The following is a 20,054-nucleotide window of genomic DNA, read 5'->3' on the forward strand; positions in this document are numbered from 1 at the left end:
CAAACTGATTGATTATAGGGAACGAACAACTACAAAGGGCTAGGAAAAAGAAGAGATTGGACTATAAAACAATTATTTGCCAGATCCAGGACGGAGGAACCAATCACAAAAAAGCAAGATTTAAACACCATAAAACAAACACACACATGAATCAAAGGATTCACGTGCCAAATCAAAAATAATTTCAAAAGACTTTAAAGGGTCACATAGAAAAATCAAAAGACCTTTTAGGATATAAAAAGCGTTTTTCTTAACAGCTCAAACAGTCTAGCCTCCGAACGTTGTGCTTGTATTTGTTTCTTGCCTGCCTTCCTATAAACAATAAACTAATTCTGCTCTCAAGCAGCTGACCTCCAATCATTTCGAAGTAATCTCCCAGCCGGGAGTTTTGAATTCAAGAAGGGAAAGCTCTGCCTTCCAACAATCCTTAAAGGGAAAGGCTTCTTTTTCTTCCAACAATTGGTGACTCTCCCAGCCAACCCAGCCACCAGACGGGGCCCAGAGATCAAAACTCAGCCGCCACAGACCTTCTTTGTCTGGGGAAAATATCTACGGACCCTGCCCTGGAGGCATCAGGTAGTAAAGAGAGTCCTTGAGCTTTGCATTCAGCAGCTGCTTGAAAGCAGGTGAGTTTTAAATTTAAAACCCTGGAACTCTGTGGGGAGTGGAAGCGAGAGAGGAAACGTGTGTGTATGTGGGTTTTACCCAGTGGTGGGATTCAATTTTTTTAACAACCAGTTCTGTGGGAGTGGCTTAGTTGGGGGTGTGGCTTGGTGGTAAGGTGACTAGGTGGGCGTGGCTATGTGCATAGGGACTCAGAGGGCCGAAAAAAGTCATTTCTGACTGGTCCTCGCACTTTTGACAGGTCCTCGCACTTTTGACCGGTCATCATTTATGCCCATTGCAGCATTCTTAATTAAATTAATTAAATAAAAATGACCTGCTGGAGCGGTCAGAAGCAGTCCGAGGCAGGCATTCGGGCCAGCTGCATGTGTAGGGGCCCATACGCGCATGCACAGGGGGTGAGGCATGTGTGCGGAGTGCGCATGCATGGGGGCAGAGCACATGCAGGAGGCCGCACGCATGGGTGGGGGCTGTGTGCGCATTGCATTTTGGGGCTTCGGGTGCACTTTGACCACTCGATCCAGAAAAAGTTAGCCATCACTGATCTATGTCCATTTTAAATATTCAGATGTCGATAACCAAAATTTAGTAGAGCAAATAATTAAACAAATGCTATAGGGCGGCAGTCCCCAACACTTCTGGCTCGGAAAAAAAAATGACTTCCACAGACTGGGAGGCGGTGGGGAGATGATTTTGGGGGCAACCTAAATCCTATGCATGAACAAATGAAGCTTTGCTCACTCATCCGCTGCTTGTTCAGCCCAGTTTCCAACAAGCCGCAGGCCGGTACTGGTCCAGGGCCCAGGTGTTGGGGACCCCTACTGTAGGAGCAAGGGAGTAAAAAAGTCAAGGTATTGCTTCTTGCTGCCCTCCTGCATTTTTGACACATTTTGACACTATAGATGCCCCTGAAATTATGTAGAGGAGCCTTTCCAAGACAGCTGAGCTACCTATAAATCTGGAATTTGTTATCACCATATTTGGTGAGACACCAGGTTGTGAGTGGGGGTTAGTATTGTGAAACCTGAATGAATAAGGAATCATGAGAATAAAACAATAGGCATTGTTTTATATGGCAGGTTTCCCTAACTCAGTATTCTCCAAATTACTTCAGCTACCATTATAACAACAGGATTAATGGAATTTGGAATCTCACAATGATGCAAAACCACATTTTGCAGAAGTCTGAAGTATAATACCATATTATTCAGTTGAGTTGTGCAGAGGAGTTTTATAAAACAAGTAGGGAAAGAAAAGATTTGAGAAAGACAATAAGAATTTTAAAAGTAATTTAAAGTGTATAATTTGACTTAGGGGAAGAGTCATAAATAATGACCTGAAGGAAATAACTGGAATTCTGGAATATTATTTAGCAAGCCAAGGAAAATAATATTATTAAATGCTACCACTACAAACTACTCTGCTGCTTTGAATTGGCAAATGTTGATTTACATTTATTTTACATAGGAGATAATTTATACTTTTCACAGTTCTGTTTCCATCACATGGTATAAAGAGGGGCAACCATTGTACAGCAAATTCAGTCCAAAGAGCAGTTTGTTTAATCCATTCTGCTGTCATATTTATGACAAATTTGTTTTCACAGATGTTGTTGGCAAATAGATTGTCTATAATATTGGTTTTAGCTGGTTAGGGTTTTAACAAGATGCAACAAATCAGTAGTGTTAATTAAGTTTTCCTTTCTCAGTATTGTTGCTATAATATATTTGCATTGCTGAGACAAAGTAGTAAAAAATGCAATGCAAGAAAGTTTAGAGGCTGAATAAAATGGGAAAGAGTTTGTAAGGCCAACATAACCCATTTGCATCTGAGAAAGAAATGATTGGCACCCTATAACTTGTCATGCTGATAGTTGCCAATTAATACTAATGCTACAACAAATTTATCTGAGACTACCCTTACTTTCTATGAGACTTGCCAAATTTATAGCAAAGTATTGCGAAACCTGACACAATATCATGACACTTAGCTATATCACATAATATCTGGATGATTGCAAATAAGAGATATTCTGCAAGGACTTTTCTCCACATAGTCTAACTATAGTCTTTAGGAAGTTCCTGCAGACTGGTACTTGAACTACAAGTTCACCTAACTCTGCAACTTATTTGAGAAGCCAGCAGTCGTGTAAGTGTGAGCATCTTGCATTGGAAAAAATAAAGTTTTGGTAGTGAGCATTTACAACTAGGTTCATGCATTACACTATAATTTATCTGGTTTTGCTTAATATGTTAGGAAGCCCAGCTATTGTAGTTTAGTGAATAAACATTGTTAAGCAAACCATGGGGAGGTAACCCCATCTTATGTTCCAAAATGTGAAAGCTCTGCTTACTTGGTGGAGGTACAACTACAGAATAGGAAATGTTTGTAGGATTTTCATATATTACCATCTAGCAAGTTGGTTCTATTTTTTCCCCAGATAAAACGATATATACTTAAGTTAGGTACATAAATTTGCAAGATTGTATTCATATATTAGTCTATGTTTTTTGTAAAAAGTATATGAGTTAAATAAGATATGTTTCTGAACTTGTTCATGCTCTTTCAGACCATAAAAAGTGATTCTGCTCCTCTTATTGGACTTAGTTTTAACTTTTTAATATTTATGGTTTTAGGTTTCAAAACAAAGTCAGGTTCATAATAAAGAATTAAATGTCCTCACGTCAGTCTTCTGAATAAAGAAAAACTCATAATCTTTTTATTTCAGTTGTCTCTCTTATTCTGTGATATTTGTGACAAAATAGGAAAGTGACGTTTCAATAGAGGAGCCATTTGTAAACACCAAAGTATTTTCTTTATGCATTAAGGAACTGTGAGACAGGAAGTTGCAAATACAACTCCCTGATACTAAAAATGACTGTTAGTTGCTCTAATTATAACTGAAAACATAGTAAATGAAGGAGGTATCCACTTGATATTTAGTTGCCTGCTTTTGGGGAAATTCTATAAATTAAATCCAGCCATGTCTAAGATTTCTCTTGTTTCACAATATCCACAATTGCTACAATGTTCTTATTACTAGGTTCAAGGACTACCAAAATGTTCTGTCAGTTCTTTTCCACCCTCACAATTAAAAAGCATCAGTACCATAAAGAATGAGTTCATATTACACTAAGCCATGCTTTATTATTCATAATTTACTGAATATACTGGTTTTACTGAACATGATATTCCAAAACCAAACATTATGACTTTGAATGTCATGTGAACACAATATCCTAGCATAAACCAGGCTTTTATGTTGTAAACCAGGCTTCTCTGACTTAATGACCTCTAGATGGTTGGCTGAGAATTATGCAAACTGAATCCAAGACTACAGAAAGCTACGTTGTATGCACCAACTGGTAAGTCACTTATTTTTTTAATTTAACTGGAATGCATTTTCTTTCCAGGAAAACTTGGTGTTGCCTCCATCTTAATTGTGTGACAGGTGAATTAGACATTTCAGTTTGTTCAGAAGCCTGTGAGGGGATTATAGCTAATTTATCAGCTCCAAGACATGACATTCCTAATTTAACACAGGAATATTTCAAAGCATTTTTACTATGTAGTGTTCTCAGTAGATTTGGAGCATGCTGGTTACCATGGTAACTAGGTCAGTGTGGTGGGGAAAGAGGGTGGAAATGCTTGTGGTTTCCCTCAGCTTGTACGTGTCCTTCCTTTTTCTTCAGACCTTGCCTGTTGCACTGACATTTTTTTCTGGCTGCTTTCTACATTGTTAAATAGCTCCAATGAGATTGCTCAGTGGGTTTTACCCAAGACTTGCCCAATTCAGCAGCTAGAAGCCCAGTTTTGGATAGATCTAGCGATTGTAAAAGTGTTCCCTATAATGAGAACTGTTTTATATTAATAAATGATTTTATCCACCCAATATATAATTACAGTTAAAGTTGTCTCAATGATGGTAGCTATTTTTTTAGATAATCACATTCAAACTGAAATCTGTGAATCCCTTTACTGACTCACCTACTCTTTTTATAGTCTCCTGGCAGATTAGTTATGTGAGCTGATACATAGAATGCTAATAGTGTGGGGTTGAAGGACTGACTAGATTGCTTTTTCAACTCTAGACTCTGATTCACATGATCATATACCGCCCTTGATTGCAGGACATGCAGGTAGTTCCTGACTTGGTTTATTGACTGTTTGAAGTTACAAAGGCACTGAAAAAAGTGACTTATGGCCATTTTTCACACAACTGTTGCAGCATCCCTGTGGTCACATGATCAAAATTTGGATGCTTTGCAACGGACATGCATTTATGACTGTTGCAGTATCCCAGGGTCACGTCAACCATAACCCTAATCTTTTGCAACCTCCTGACCCGCAAAGTCAATGGGGAAGCCAGATTCATGTACAAACAGTGTTACTAATTTAACAGCTGCACTGATTCACTAAACAACAGTGGCAAGGAAGTTTCTAAAGTAGGACAAAACCCACTGAACAACTGTGTGGTTCAGCAATGGAAATTTGGGGTTCAATTCAATTTGGGTCATAAATCAATGATTACCTGTATATGCCTGATTCACGTAACCGTACTGAGCTTGATATAGACTTTTTTAGAGTGAGTGTGTTGTGTGCATTCAGCCATTAAGGTTTAGTCAATATAGCATGGTTAAGTGAAGCATGACTCAATATGATATATCAGCCCAGCCATGGTAACTTAGTTATAGAACTGAGTTAACTCCATTGAAAAATAATCTCTCTACCGTGTTTCCCCGAAAATAAGACCCTGTCTTATATTTTTTTGAACCCTGAAATAAGCGCTTGTCCTTATTGCCATGCACTCAAAAGCCTGATTGGCCTTATTATCAGGGGATGTCTTATTTTGGGGGAAACAGGGTATTCATACCACATGCTAAGCCTCAAAGCTCAGTTGCCAAGCACATCAACAAGAATCTTTAGCAGGATGTTTGGTTTACTCTGTTACACAAACCCAAAATGAATATCACTTTACTTGAAGCTGAAATTTGCAGCCAAAGCTGCTATGTTTACATTTTTATTTTCTGCAAATAAAAAATGGCAGATTCTGAATTGGTTAACCCAACATTCTGGAACCACACAACACCCAAGATATATTACGCTGCATTTTAGCTTGATGTATTGTGCAAATCCATTCTCTTTAGCTAGTTTATGGCTCAATGTATCATATACATTAATTTGGGTAAACTTTAGTATGTTTAAAACCATCATTGTTATGTGTGAGATTAGACTAAATGAGATACCAATTTAAAAACTACATACTGTATAATGCCAAGACACAGACTTGTTAATCAGCTTTTTAGTTTAATGTGATGATATTGGAAATGATATAAAATTACACATTTCTTTCTGATGTCATATACTGATGAGCCATTTAAACCTACAAATTATATACATACATACATACATACATACATACATACATACATACATACATACATAGTGTTACATAAAGTGGACCCTATTTTACCAACCTTACCTTAACTAATAAAAATAACCTTAATTGCCTACTGATGTCATTTCATAATCTATACTTCCTTGCTTTTCTATTTAACCCTCTAAATTGTCTTACAATTAACATTTAAATTTCATTTATTTAGTATTGTATTATTGTATTATGGGATATGTTATTAATATCATTTGTGCAGTGAATATTTGCCCCCCACCCCCGCCTTCCTGAAGACACTCAGCAGGATGCACTACACCATCTCTGACAGCTGACCCCAGCAGAGGAGATCTCACCTTTCATGTGGCAGTCTATTCCATTAGATGACAGCTTGTACAGTCAGGAAATTCTTCATGATTTTTAACCTGAACCTCATTCCTGGTAATGTTAACCTATTGGTTGTAATCCAGACTTCTGAGGCAATATAGAATCACTCTCTCTTCCGTGTGACAACCCTTCAGATATTTGAAGACTATCGTATCTCCTCTTTGTCATCTTTTCTGGAGGTTAAACATATTGACATTCTTTAACCACTCATTGTTTCTCGACCATTCTGACATCTCTTAACTTGCTCTTAATTCTGCTTTTAACTTGCTCTAGTCCATCACTGTTTGAACTATGGTGCTCAGAACTATGGTGCTCTGCCCCAAAGTGGGGCAGAATAGAACAATTATTTCCCATGTAATGGACAAATGTTTTTCTGTTAATGAACCCCAAGATTGCATTTGGCTTTTAAGTACCTGCTTCACTCAGTTGAGTGAAGAAGCAAGGAGCCCCAGATCCTTTTCACATCTGCTGCTGCCAAGCCAGGACTTCTTCGCCTCCATCCCATACTTGTGCCTTTAATTTTCCTATCCAGATTTCATCTTTACTAATTTCAGCCCACTGCTCAAGCCTCCCTAGATCTTTCTGAATCATGCCATTCCGCTACTAGTGAGTTCTCCCAATTTGACAGTTTGATAAATCATCTTCAGATTTATCAACTGTTCCTTAATCCCCTCATCCAAGTCATTAATAAAAATGCACCCAGGATATATCCCTCTGGTGCTCCATTGATGCATTCTGCCCACAGCCTGGAGTTCGACCTGATGGGGTTCAAGGTTGATTCAGCCTTCCATCCTTCCGAGGTTGGTAAAATAAGGACCCAGATTGCTGGGAGCAATATGATGACATTATAAATTGCCCAGAGAGGGCTGTAAAGCTCTGTGGGGCAATATATAGGTCTAAGTGCTATTGCTATTCCTCAAAGCTGAAATGGTACAAATTCTCCTCAGATGTGGTCATTTATCTAAATTACAATCCATTGAATAGTGATAACAACTTTACCACACGGTTAAGGGAAATATGAGAAATTTTGTTGAAAGCTTTGCTGAGGTTCAGGTATACACTATTTGTGGCTTTTCCACGATTTTTTTAACCAGTAATTTTGCCAAAGAAGAAAATAGAGTTAACCTGCCATAATTGTATGCCAAACCCATGCTGACTTTTATTAATTACGAAAGCATGCTCATTCAGATGCTCACAAATAAAGCTGTTTCATAATTGTCTGAGAACCTGCCCAGTATAGATTTCAATTTGACAGGTTTTGGTTTGTTTTTTCAGATCTTCCCTTTCTCATTTTTGAGGATGGGGGCATTTGTTCTCTCTACTTTTCCAAATACTTGAAAGTTTCTTAGGTATTTTTAAATACTGGTAAGCCCTGACATATGACCACAACTGAGTCCAAAATTTCTGTTGCTAAGCAAGACAGTTGTTAAATAAGTTTTCCCCCACTTTAGCACCTTTCTTGCCACCATTGTTAACTGAACCACTGCAGTTGTTAACTTAGTAATACCGTTGTTAAGTGAATCTGTCTTCCCCATTGACTTTACTTGTCAGAAAGTTGCAAAAGGAGATCACATGACCCTGGGACACTGCAACCGTCATAAATAGGAGTCAGTTGCCAAGTGTTGGAATTTCGATCACGTAACCATGGATGTGTTGCAATGATCGTGTTAAATACAGTCAAAGGTCACTTTTTTCAGTGCCGTTGTAACTTTGAATGGTCAATAAACAAATTATTGTAAGTCTAGGACTACCTGCACTACTGAGAGTAGTGTTTCCATCAGTTTCTCCAGACTCTAGAGACCCAAATTTGTTTAAATTAGTAGTTCTCTTACCCCTTTTCTCGCTTCCCTAAACTGTAGTTCCATCCTTCCATTTGTGCAAGAATAACCAGCTAGATGCAATATACTGTAAGAGTTAAGAAGTTGCTTAAGCCTTGCAAGTCTAGAAATGATTAGTCAATAAGCAATAGACAGGTTGATTATTTACTATTAGCTAATATTACAATTATTCTATCAGTTCTACAGTCAACAGATCAAAAGACGGGATGCCATATAAAGTATGTTTGCTCAGAAACATTTTTTTTTCTATTTAGCCAATGCGATGAAGTGCTTAAAGTATTAGGCAGCAAAATAGCATCTGCCTTACTATTTCTCTTAGTTTATTAAAATCAGCTGTACCAAAATTCATGGTTTCACAGTTTTTAATAACGCTTTTGATTAAAATCAAGAATTCTTAAAATCAAGAATTTCAACAATAGATTTGAGAAACTGTATTCAAAGTTCTCACCATTTTAATTAAAATGGTTTCTCCTCCAAATTCCTAGGAATTGTAGTTATTGAATGCCAAGAATTGTATTAACAATTTGTGTTCACTACATCATCAATTTCTCAGCACAGCCAAATCGCAATGAGTGTCACTTGTGACACTCAGTGTCATGTTCCCAGTAATGCATTATATACTTGTCTTCAAGGTCACAAACTTTAATCAATATGATCCTATCAAATGTACTGAATTTTCACTCTCAATTTAAGTACATATGAATATGCTCTACACTTTCTATTCTATTTTTTTTACATTTAGCAGATTGTCATCCAATAGATTTTAGAGGGAATTAAAAGCGCACCCAGAACTAAGATGCTTCATGAAAGTTTTTTAAAAAATACAAATAGACTAGCCTTCCCAAGAAATTGTAATATTATTCTATTCTATTCTATTAATGGCAACTTACAAAAAATAAACACCGAAGATACTTTCAATTTACAGATATTTGTACCAAATAAAGTGATTAAAATATTTCCACAGTTGATGTTATTCAATTTATAAGGCTACCCAATCAAATATGACTTCCACAGTGATTGGCAGGAGTAAAAATGGAAGCAAATGACCAAGGTATCTTCTGGGGAAGGGGATCAAAAAAGGCAAGATGTTGGGCACAACAATATGATCAAAGAACTTTTTCTGTGTTCTTCAACACTTAGAGAGCCGAGGTGGCGCAGTGGTTAGAGTGCAGTACTGCAGCTACTTCAGCTGACTGCTAGTTCAGCAGCTCAGTGGATCAGATCTCACCGGCTCAAGTTGACTCAGCCTTCCATCCTTCCAAGGTGGGTAAAATGAGGACCCAGATTGTTAGGGGGCAATATGCTATTTAGTATACTGTCTTTGGTGTAAGCTACCCAGAGTCTCGGAGAGTGGGTGGCATAGAAATATGACTAATAAAAATAATAAATAAAATAATAAAAAGAGACTTTGTGCAGTTGTGGCTGCCATCTTTTGTTTTTAATTAATCCAACATCCCCATAATTGACAAAAATGAATGGTACAGGTAGTCCTCAACTTATGATCACAATGGAGCCCAACATTTTTATTGTTAAGTGAGAAATTTGTTAAGTGAGTTTTGCCCCACTTCTTTTGCCACATTTGTTAAGTGAATCACTATAGTTGTTAAATTAGTAATACGGTTGTTAGGTGAATTTTATTTCCTCATTGACTTTGCTTGTCAGAAGGTCGCCAAAGGGGATCACATGACCTTGGGACACAGCAATGGTAATAAGTATGAGTCAGTTATCAAGCATTTGAATGTAAATCACATGACCGTTGGAATGCTACACCAGTCTTAAGTGTGAAAAATGGTCAAATGCCTTTTTTCAGTGCTGTTGTACCTTTGAACAGTCACTAAATGAACTGTTGTAAGTAGAAGACTAGCTGTATTGATATGTAAGCTTCCTAAATAAAATTTTCTCAAATACTATATATGACAAGGGTGTCAAACTCAAGGCCTGGGGGTTGGATCCGGCCCGCAGGGTGCTTAGATCTGGCCTGCGGGGCTGCCCTGGAAACAGCGAAGGACTGGCCTGCGCGGCCCTCCCAAGCTCTGTTTTCACTGGCAGAGGGTTGTAGGAGGCTGTCACAACCCTTTTGTCTGGCAGAGTGCTCAGGCCACTACAGGTGACCCCGACACGAGTGACATTGAGCTGGCCACGCCCACCCTGGCCATATACACCCCAGCCCCTCTGAGGTCAAACACAACCTGATGCAGCCCTCAATGAAATCAAGTTTGACACCCCTGATATACGATTAAGAAATTGAACCTGCAGTCTCCAAAACCTGATTACTTTTTTGTCTTAACTGGTTGGAATACTGTGTTTCCGTGAAAATAAGACCCCGTTTTATATTTTTTTGAAAACTGAAATAAGCGCTTGGCCTTATTGCCATGCACTCAAAAGCCCAATTGGGCTTATTATCAGGGGATGTCTTAATTTGGGGGGAAACAGGGTAGCTAGTCCTGTGTTATCTTGGAGTGCTTTATGGCGTATCAAAAGTGTAATGCAGATTTTTTTAAAATAAAAAGGATTACTCACCCTAGTTAAATATTCATTTGGCCTCCCAATGCAATAGGCTCCCTGGATCAGGTTGCTAAGTTCCCTGGTCTTAAGCAAAGGGAACAGTGTGCCAAAAACTGTTTTTGTCAGAAGGGAAGACGCTGTCAGGTCGTGTGAGGCAAAAGACAAATCGCTCTCAGGGACAGGTGGCTGTTTCAGTGATGACAATAATAGGAGAACCACTACTGGCATGTCACTAATCTTGGGGTACTTTTATGATCCTAGCATTTAAACTGCCTGGCTTTTCAATCTGTCATTCTGAATAATATCCTAAAAGTGCTTATATCATCCCTTTACCTCATGTTCCTGTACCAGTTCTCACTGTTGTTTTATTCTTTCATACACCACACAGGGAAGCCAAACAGTGCTCACAGGCTGGAGGTAATGGCATCCTGCCAGATGCTAAGCAATATGTGGTGGGGTTTTTGCAGCTTGAAGCAAACAGTAACTACAAAAAGAGAAGTTTGGTACTATTTCTGATAGGCTGCTTTTCTGTTTCGTGGACTTTGCCTCATGTAGGGCAAAAGCTCTTTCCAGACCTCACATAGGAAAGCAAATTATAGGGAAACGGCATTAATGTTATTTAGTGTAATTAGGGAAAGTCCACTTTGGCATACTGAATGCAAACAGGCCTCCCCTTGGGGATTATACTAGAGAATCTTTAACAAAAGTGTTCTTTTGGGGTGCTAATTAGGCAGGGAAGTTAAATTGGTGGTAAACAGAATAAATAAACCCTAAAGGATTCCAATTAAGTAGTGTAGCCAGAAACCCTTTCTTCTGTTAAGTTTGAGAATCTTTCACTCCCTTGATTATTTGACATTTTTCCGGTTGTCATGGAAATCTTCATGATCAGAACAAATAACAGCTTTCTCTTTGGAGAAAAAAATTAAAACTACCTCAAGAGACCTTTTGTTAAAGAAAAATATTTTCTAAAAACCATATAAAATCTCTACATGTTAACATCTATGTTAAAATGTAACATAGATCTTCGCCCTGTGGTAGGAATGATTCAAGTGGCAGTTTTAGATCAGGAGACTGCATGTAAAACCCTTTGCTAGGAGATATAAATTTCTTATATATTCAACAAAGAATAAGGCAGTTTATCACAATGTGGCTTCATTCACATGACATTCTCATGATTAACTTAATCATAGGTTACAGTATTTCAATTTTCTGGATTCACCTGTAACAGAACTACAAACTGATGCAAGGGCTGGATTTGAATGAAATGGCTGGGCTAAAATATGGTTGATTAATTATTGGCTCAGAGTACTGTGTGAACATCATTATGTATGAATTAACTCATAAATTATGTATGTACTATATTGTGCTTTGTGAATGGCCACTATCTGTACATAATTTTCATTGTCTGCACTTTTGCATTTAAATTCCCCTAATTTCCTTATGCCTCTAAAGCAGTGATTAACTTTTTTTTTTTTTTTGCCCTGGACCCATTTGAGAGTCTAGTCTAGTGAAATCTACAAACCTCTTAGAAAAATATGTTTAAATTAAAATGCATACATGTTGTACTACCAGTTATGCTCAGATAACTGATAATCAAAATATTAAAATATTTTAAAATAACAAACTACCGGTAATAATATATGTGAAACTATAGTTGCAATTTTCCATCCATTCAAGTTTATTAACTCCTAAAACCTATACACATAGCATAAATGTCAGGGAGTTAAGAACTCCTGCTGTAATGTAATAAATAGTACCAGTAAATTAGTGCTGTAAAGCTCCATGAAGTGGTATATAAGTCTAAGTGCTATTGCTAATGTTATTCACAAAAGTTTATGGTATAAAATGTGTTGTTTTTGACATTGCCTAAATTCTCTTCTTTTTTTTCTACAACAGATTGGCTGTTCCCTAAAAATCTGGTATTAATTTACCAGTCATATTTCACTGCGTTGTTGCTAACATAACAATGGGTGCATGTATGGCAGTGGTGAAATCCAAAAAATTTTTACTACCGGTTCTGTGGGCATGGCTTGGTGGGCATGGTATGGCTTGGTGGGCGTGGCAGGGGAAGGATACTGCAAAATCTCCATTCCCACCCCACTCCAGGGGAAGGATATTGCAAAATCCCCATTCCCACCCCGCTCCTGGGGGAAGGACATTGCAAAATCCCCATTCCCACCCCGCTCTGGGGCCAGCCAGAGGTGGTATTTGCCGGTTCTGTGAACTACTCAAAATTTCCACTACCGGTTCTCCAGAACCTGTCAGAACCTGCTGGATTTCACACCTGATGTATGGGCATCTGTGGGGTGTCACCTACAAAAGGGATAGATATTTTTTGTCGCCACTCCTACTTACTTGCAGATTTAGATGTTGGCCCCCATGCAGATGCCACTAGACTTTTGGCACTAGACCCCATGCAGATGCCACTAGACTTTTTTTGTTGCTTTTCCCAAGCTGCTCTAAAAAAATAAAACTGGTAATAATAGTCGTATATTAGTATACTACTAATATACTATTATATTATCCTACTAGTATACTTGGAGAAAAAATAAAAATACGAACAAGATGCAAGACATATAAATATATTTTGGATAAAGCATCTGAATACTAAGGAGAAGAATCCCAGCTGAATGTTTATCTCCATTGGAAAATGCTTAGCATGCTACCTGTAGGAAATGGTGAACAAAATAAAGAAAAAACTAATTCAAAGCTTTATTGCTTCCTTTTCCTTCCTGCTATGAGTTTTATGTGTAGGATAAGGCCAGCATATCACTTTTCTGCATGTCCAGCATACTTTCAGGTACAGAAAGTTATAAAGGTGCAGAGAGGCATCTATACTTTGTCCTAGCAAAGAAGTCAACAGTCAATCTTGATAATGCAACAATTACTTCATTGCTTGAAGTAAGTGCCAGGAACAGTCATACTAACAGTAATTCCTTCAAAGGAATGTAGAAACCATAATCCAAGGTTACTGGGAATCAGAACAGTGTCATCATTTCTTCTTGCACAAACTTCCCTGTTCCATGCTTCCTAAAGCTTCAAAACTGGTCTGTGTTCAGTCACAAAGCAATTACACTCCAATAACTCATGAGAATGGGGTTGAAATTTTAAAATCAAAACTATGCATTGAACTTCTTTGCAATGTTATTAGATTTTTCAAAAACTTTCTTTAGGTATTTCTATATCAATATAATGTTGGTACCAGGGCTTAGAGGCATCCTTTATTTATTTCTTGCTGTTGAGATCTGTTGCATTACAGCTTCAATTATTGCAGCCTGTACACTTGTGGAAGTCACCTATGGAGGTCTTGGGAAAGCAATATTGGCTTCTTGTTATTTTAAAGGATTTTGATGCATTGGAAATACTGCTATTTCCCTTATGGTACAACTTTCAAGGGGTGGAGATCACTTTTCTAGAATCCAAAATACCACTTTTCTGCTTCTAAAGTGATTTTGAGTCCAGTCTCTGGTTGTTTAAAACTTGCATAAACCCCAGCGAACATACATTCATGTCTAACAAGGTATTACTCAAACTTGGTAACTTTTAAGGTGCATTTTCTTTCCAAAGATCATCTGTGCAATCTATAGGACACTGCTGGTTGGGAATTCTGGAAAATGAAATTGCCCACTTTAAGAAACATTGGTTTAACTAACCCCTCTATCTCACGGGCATCACGTTGAGGATGCCTGTTTTTTAGGCTTTCATAACTTCATCGGAGTAAAAAAAAAATAAATAAAAATGAATGGATTCTCCCAGATTTGTCTAGACGTGCCCTTTGGAACAGCTGGGCCGGGAAAGAGGGTGGAATTGATAGCTGCGGGGAAGCAGGAAGGAAGGGTCAGGCTTGCTTGGAAAGGTGCCCTAAACCAATTCAGCAAGAAAGAGGCAGGTGATGACAACATCGCTATTTATGGTGCTTCGTGACAATCGCGCGGCCTTATATGGGCAGGCAGAGGACCTTGGAAGAGCTCTCGCGGTTGGAGGCGGAGCAGCAAGAAGTTGGCAGGAGAGACTCTCTCGCCAGATCGGCCGCCGGAACCCGCTCCCCTTCGGAAAGTCCCTCGCGAAACGGGGGCTGCGCGCGCCACAAAGGCATGTAACTACCTCAGCCCTAGTCGCGAAAACACGAGCTACTGGGTTGGGGGCTGCGTGTCGGCCTTTCCCGGAGAGGAAAAGCTCTGCAAGAAGAACGCCCCTTAGCCAAGATAATCGGTTGTTATCAGAGACTACAAAAGAGAGAAAATGGTTGCTTGCTTGCCGTAATGATTCTCGGAGGAAAGGCAGAGTTGGCTGCCTCTACACTTCGGGAGAGGCAGGGGAGCGACACGCCCTTCCATTTTAACTGTTATTTTACATGCTCTTTAACATGCTACTCATCATGTGTTTTCTCACCCCTCTGAAAATCCTTGATTTGTCCAGTGGTTAAAAAAGATCCTTTTCACATATTCACATTTTTAAAACCGATGCTTTTATTTATTCCAAGTATTCAAATAGCCCTAATCTTAAGTGTGGAATAGAGCTGATTTCCAGAGAAGTGGCATAAGAATGCAGCCATAATTTAAATTTATTTTCCATCTTTCTCCGTGTGTTCAAGATTCACTTGTAAGATGAGGTCCTCTGAAAAATAGCATTTGAGCCAAACAGAATCAGCAAACAGAATTTAGGCTTTTCTCCTAAGTGCCATTCTTGCCAGTGTCATTAATTGGTTTTCATATAAAAGTCTTTCTCAGCTGTCAGTTCACTACCTAGCTGTACTAAGAATGCCACAGTTTTCCATTGGAATCAATGGGTGTAGAAGTAATGAAAACAAGTCTCAAGTGTATAGTTGTTCTACTAGAAAGTTTTGCCTTGACCAGTGAGAAAAAGCATTGAATATTGAGAATTGCATTTAATATTCTTCAGTTTTCAACATGAGCAATAATCCAGGGGTTAAAATGTGGTTCACCTGCATTCTGAGGAACTTTGAAGGCCATTTCTCCACCTCAAATTGTGTTCAGACTGCAGGAAAACTGGGACTCTTTAGACAGGTGTTGAATTGTAATTAGCCACACCAGACAACCTGGCTTTTAATGAGAGAAGTTAAGAGTCTGAATTAGCAAAACTGATAACTCTCTATTTCAAAACAATTGAAGGCTGTATTATGAAAGGTGAAAGGTGGAGATAGAGGAACCTACATTATTTGTTTTAATTAATATATATTTAATATAAAATATGCTACATATTTTATGTAAAGAAGATGGCTAGATAGTAATGCGGCTGATTTACTGTTTGCAAAAGCTATAAAAGGGCTGTAAGTATATCAGAAGACTATACATTGGACAGCAGTTTGGTCTAGTGGTTAACGCACCAGGCTAGAAACCAAGACATGTGCTTAGGTGTGAAAGCCAGCTGGGTGACTGGGCCAGTCGCTCTCTCAGCCCAACTCACCTCACAGGATGGTGGTTGTGTGGAAAATATCAGGAAGGAGGAATACTAGGTATGTTATTTTTTAAAAAAAGGCAGAATGACTCATAAAACATTTACACAACTCAGTTTTTCCTTTCTAACTAGGTGTAGGAATTAAAGGTAGGGGTTCAAACTTTTAAACATAGTTCTACTTTATTATATAAATGCATTCTGGATGTTCCAGGATGTCTTCTTTCTTGACTTAGTGTTAGTTCTAGCCATATAACTATAGATGAAGTTTCTACAACGAAAAAGTTTATACTCAAGTTTCAGTCTGGCCAGGTAGCTTCTGTGTTACTCATTTGCCAGCTATTATGCTCCAGGCACCTAGAAATCTGGCTATCAGGTTCACAGTTCATACCTGTCTTTCATCTAGCTTAGGCAGAAAAGGGGAGAATGACAAATGCTACTGACCTTTTACTTAGAATTAGTCTTACTGCTATGATCTCACAACTGTAAAGCAAACCTTTAAAGATACAAATCTTTATAAACCGTAGACTGGTTCCAGACAACAGACTTTACTGATTCAATGGCAAAGGCAATATGTCATAGAGTGCCATGAATTGAGTCATTGTCGGGGCAAGTTTCAATCCCAAGAGGTACACTGCAGCATTTACTAATAATACTATAATTTGTGAAAATGAAAAGCCAGTCAACAATGTGGTATAGCAGTGCCTAGTTTTGCTTGATCAGTCCACCAAGGAAACAAAATAGAGTGGCTGAAACTGTTAAGATGTTTTTTTAGAAATTTAATTGTCAAGGCCTGACAGCTGCAGGACACACACTTCCCAACCACCAATTGGATTTAACATTTAAAGCAGACTCATTTGTCTGATTAAAGGGAAAGGAGCTATTGCCAGAAAAAAAAACTTGATAGTATTCTTTTGATGTGAGATGCTCTAGATACCAAGTAGAAAGTGAATATATTCCTCAAAGTACCTGTCTTGGGCTGGGATGATGCACTATTGTGTGTGCCAGATTCAGTGATAGTTATGACTGAGTTAAGCATAAGATGTGAATGCATTTAGAGAACGAAATCAAAATTTTAACACTGTTCAGACCCGTGGTAATCTATAGTACATAACCTTTAACTTCTGGTTTCTTGAATCCCAACAGTTACATTAAGTTAAGTAGAATATCTTTTTAATTGAACTTCATTCCTAGTGAATTCATAGATAGGACAGTTCATTTTCTTGGTAATAATATGTAAGTGGGTTTTTATTCATTTTCCAGGTTGCTTATTTTACTCCACCAAGTATCTTGTATGCCCCATATTTGCTGATGGTGGCTCACCCAAGTAGTAAACAGATGTGACCCCATTGAGCTGGCCAAGATCAGTCAATTTACAAAATAGCTTGATAACCACAAGACTGCTTTCAATCATTTTACTGTAGTACCATTGATTTGTACCACCTAACAATCTACCTAAAAGTTACCAATCTTATGATCAAATATTGCACCTAATTAGGTGCATTATTTCACATTTTTTAAAAAATGCAGATTGAATTAACCTGGGGGGGGGGTTCAAAATAACATGCTGAACTCAGAGATAAGAGGAAAGTTCTTCTGGAAACGAAGATCTCCAAACAGGAAGACAAATAAGGTCCGTTCTCAGAACCGCAACTGGGGAGGTAAATATTAAATCCAATAAACACCTGTTCTAATGTTTTTACCAATAACACCCCCTTGCTGATACAACTTGTATTAAGAAAAGGGCAGGTTGAATGCAAGACTGAATCAATGTCATTCTACATTCTTTGTAGCAGAATAAAACCTAAATTATTCTTTCCACAGCATGGTTGGGTTCACACATAGGCTGAGCCCAAACCAAACAAACTACATTATGTCATAATATAATACTTTGTGTTCACACACTGTGCTAAGGCATAGAATGGTTTGCTTGGCTTTGGCTTAGACATTGTGCTTTGTAAAACATGGTTGCTTAGCTTGTCCTGTAAACCACAGAAGATAAAATCTGGACGCAGGGAGATCTTGCTGCTTCTGGAGTACATCAAAGCAACTGGTCTGCACTTACAGGTAAATCTCCTCACAGCAAGAAGCAGAAGTGATAACATGGCTATTCCAGAGGATGACTCCTACCATCAGTTCCAACACAGATTTGAGGTTTAATTCGGTGGTTTTGCCCAAGTAAAGTTGTAGATGGGTTTCTAACCAGAGACACGAATCCCTCCAGTACTTTCTGATGCTATATACAGGGCTAGAGGAAACATTGGGGGGAGATAATTAGATCCCACAAACAATCTGACTCAACTCTGTATTCAAAATTGTCATGGGGGCTGAAGGACAAGGAAAATTCGGCATCTCCCTTTTCCCCAGTGCCTCTAATTATTTTAAGAACAGTACTGCAGCTGGGGTTTTTTTTTTGCCAAAAGGCTGGGGGATATTGAAGTCAGCATCTGCAGTGGAGATAACATTCCATTCCTTCCTAATTAGTGTGCTATGAACCGAAAGGACTTCCTTTTCTTCCCTCCCCCCACTCCTCATCCTAAAACGCAATTTAAAGAGCACAGAGAATTCAGGCTTGCTGATGTGTCCTTGCAACAGGGTCTCTTCTTTCCCACAGCCTCTCTGGGTTCATCCCCTCACTGCAAAGTTTGTTAGTTGCTTCTTGGACGCATATCTGAAGAATTAAGTGCCTTGGAATAAAACACATGCTTGGAAAATTGTTCCAATTTTGGTTCTGCAAAGACTAAGTTTTTTTTCCCCCAAGTATACAAGATATGTATATTTTGAGATTCAGATTAAGCGTGGCCATACATGGAAAAGATATTCCTTATCAACTGGCATCACAAATTTAACGAGAGTTCCAAAATTGACTATAAAATAGTTTTGAATGTATTTCCATTTGACTGTAAGCTGAAATCCAAAGCTCAGGGTAAAGAAATTGATGAAGGGTGCTAAAAATAATTTTAAAAAACTTCTTAATATATGTACAAAATAAAAGATAAAGAATCAGTATATCAGCTGTTTTGTGAATATGGAGAAATGGTAAGAGGTAGGACGGAAAAATGAGAGCCAGTTTGATGTAGTGGTAAAAGCATCAGGCTACAAACCAGGAGATTATGAATTCTAGTCCCATCTTAATCACAAAGCTAGCTGGGTGACCTTGGGCCAGTCACTCTCTTTCAGCCCTAGGAAGAAGGCAATGGCCCACCACTTCTGAAAGACCTCTAGTTTGCTTGGCTAGAGGTCTTCTCCAGGAAGTCTCTGAGAATCTGATACAACTGAGTGGGAAAAAAAAGAAAAGGAAGACATACTTACTAAGTCTGTTTTCCAGCAATAAATTGTTTCATCAATTCAAGAGGATAAAGGAATAGGTTTGAAGGAGATTGACAGATTGTCAAAGAATGTCACTTCCAATGGCTTAGACCACTAGGATCAGATGATTGCATCCTAGAATTCAGGTAGTCTTCAGCTTACAACAAATCATTTAAGTGACGGTTACAAAGTTACAAAGGCACTGAAAAAGTGACTTCTGATCATTTTTCACACTTATGTCCATTGCAGCGTCCCTATGGTCACATGATCAAAATTCAGAGGCAGCTGGCATGTATTTAAGATTGCAGTGTCCTGGGGTCATGTGATCACCTTTTATGATCTTCTGACAAGCAAAGTCAATGGGAAAGCCGGATTCACTTAACAACCATATTGCTGATTTAACAACTGAGAGATCCACTTAACAACTGTGACAAGAAAAGTTGTAAAATGGGGCAACATTCACTTCACAACTGTTTTTCTTAGCAACAGAAACTTTGGGGTCAATTGTGGCCATAAGTCGAGGACTACCTCTTCTGAAGGAATTAGCTAATTATTTGCCTGAACCTTTATATGTTGTATGAGATATC

At 38.3% G+C, this 20,054-nt stretch overlaps 1 long non-coding RNA gene across 1 annotated transcript; it reads left to right on the forward strand.

Annotated features, from left to right (window-relative positions):
- The first annotated feature begins 504 nt into the window (after nt 1–504).
- On the forward strand, nt 505–9,508 carry LOC132712577 (uncharacterized). Its single transcript, XR_009623210.2, has 3 exons — nt 505–626; nt 3,898–3,989; nt 9,379–9,508. It is a non-coding gene; the product is annotated as an uncharacterized LOC132712577 (long non-coding RNA).
- The last annotated feature ends 10,546 nt before the right edge of the window (nt 9,509–20,054 follow it).

Source organism: Pantherophis guttatus, chromosome 7, assembly GCF_059756535.1.
Source record: "Pantherophis guttatus breed Tessera chromosome 7, ASM5975653v1, whole genome shotgun sequence".
NCBI lineage: Eukaryota > Metazoa > Chordata > Lepidosauria > Squamata > Colubridae > Pantherophis > Pantherophis guttatus.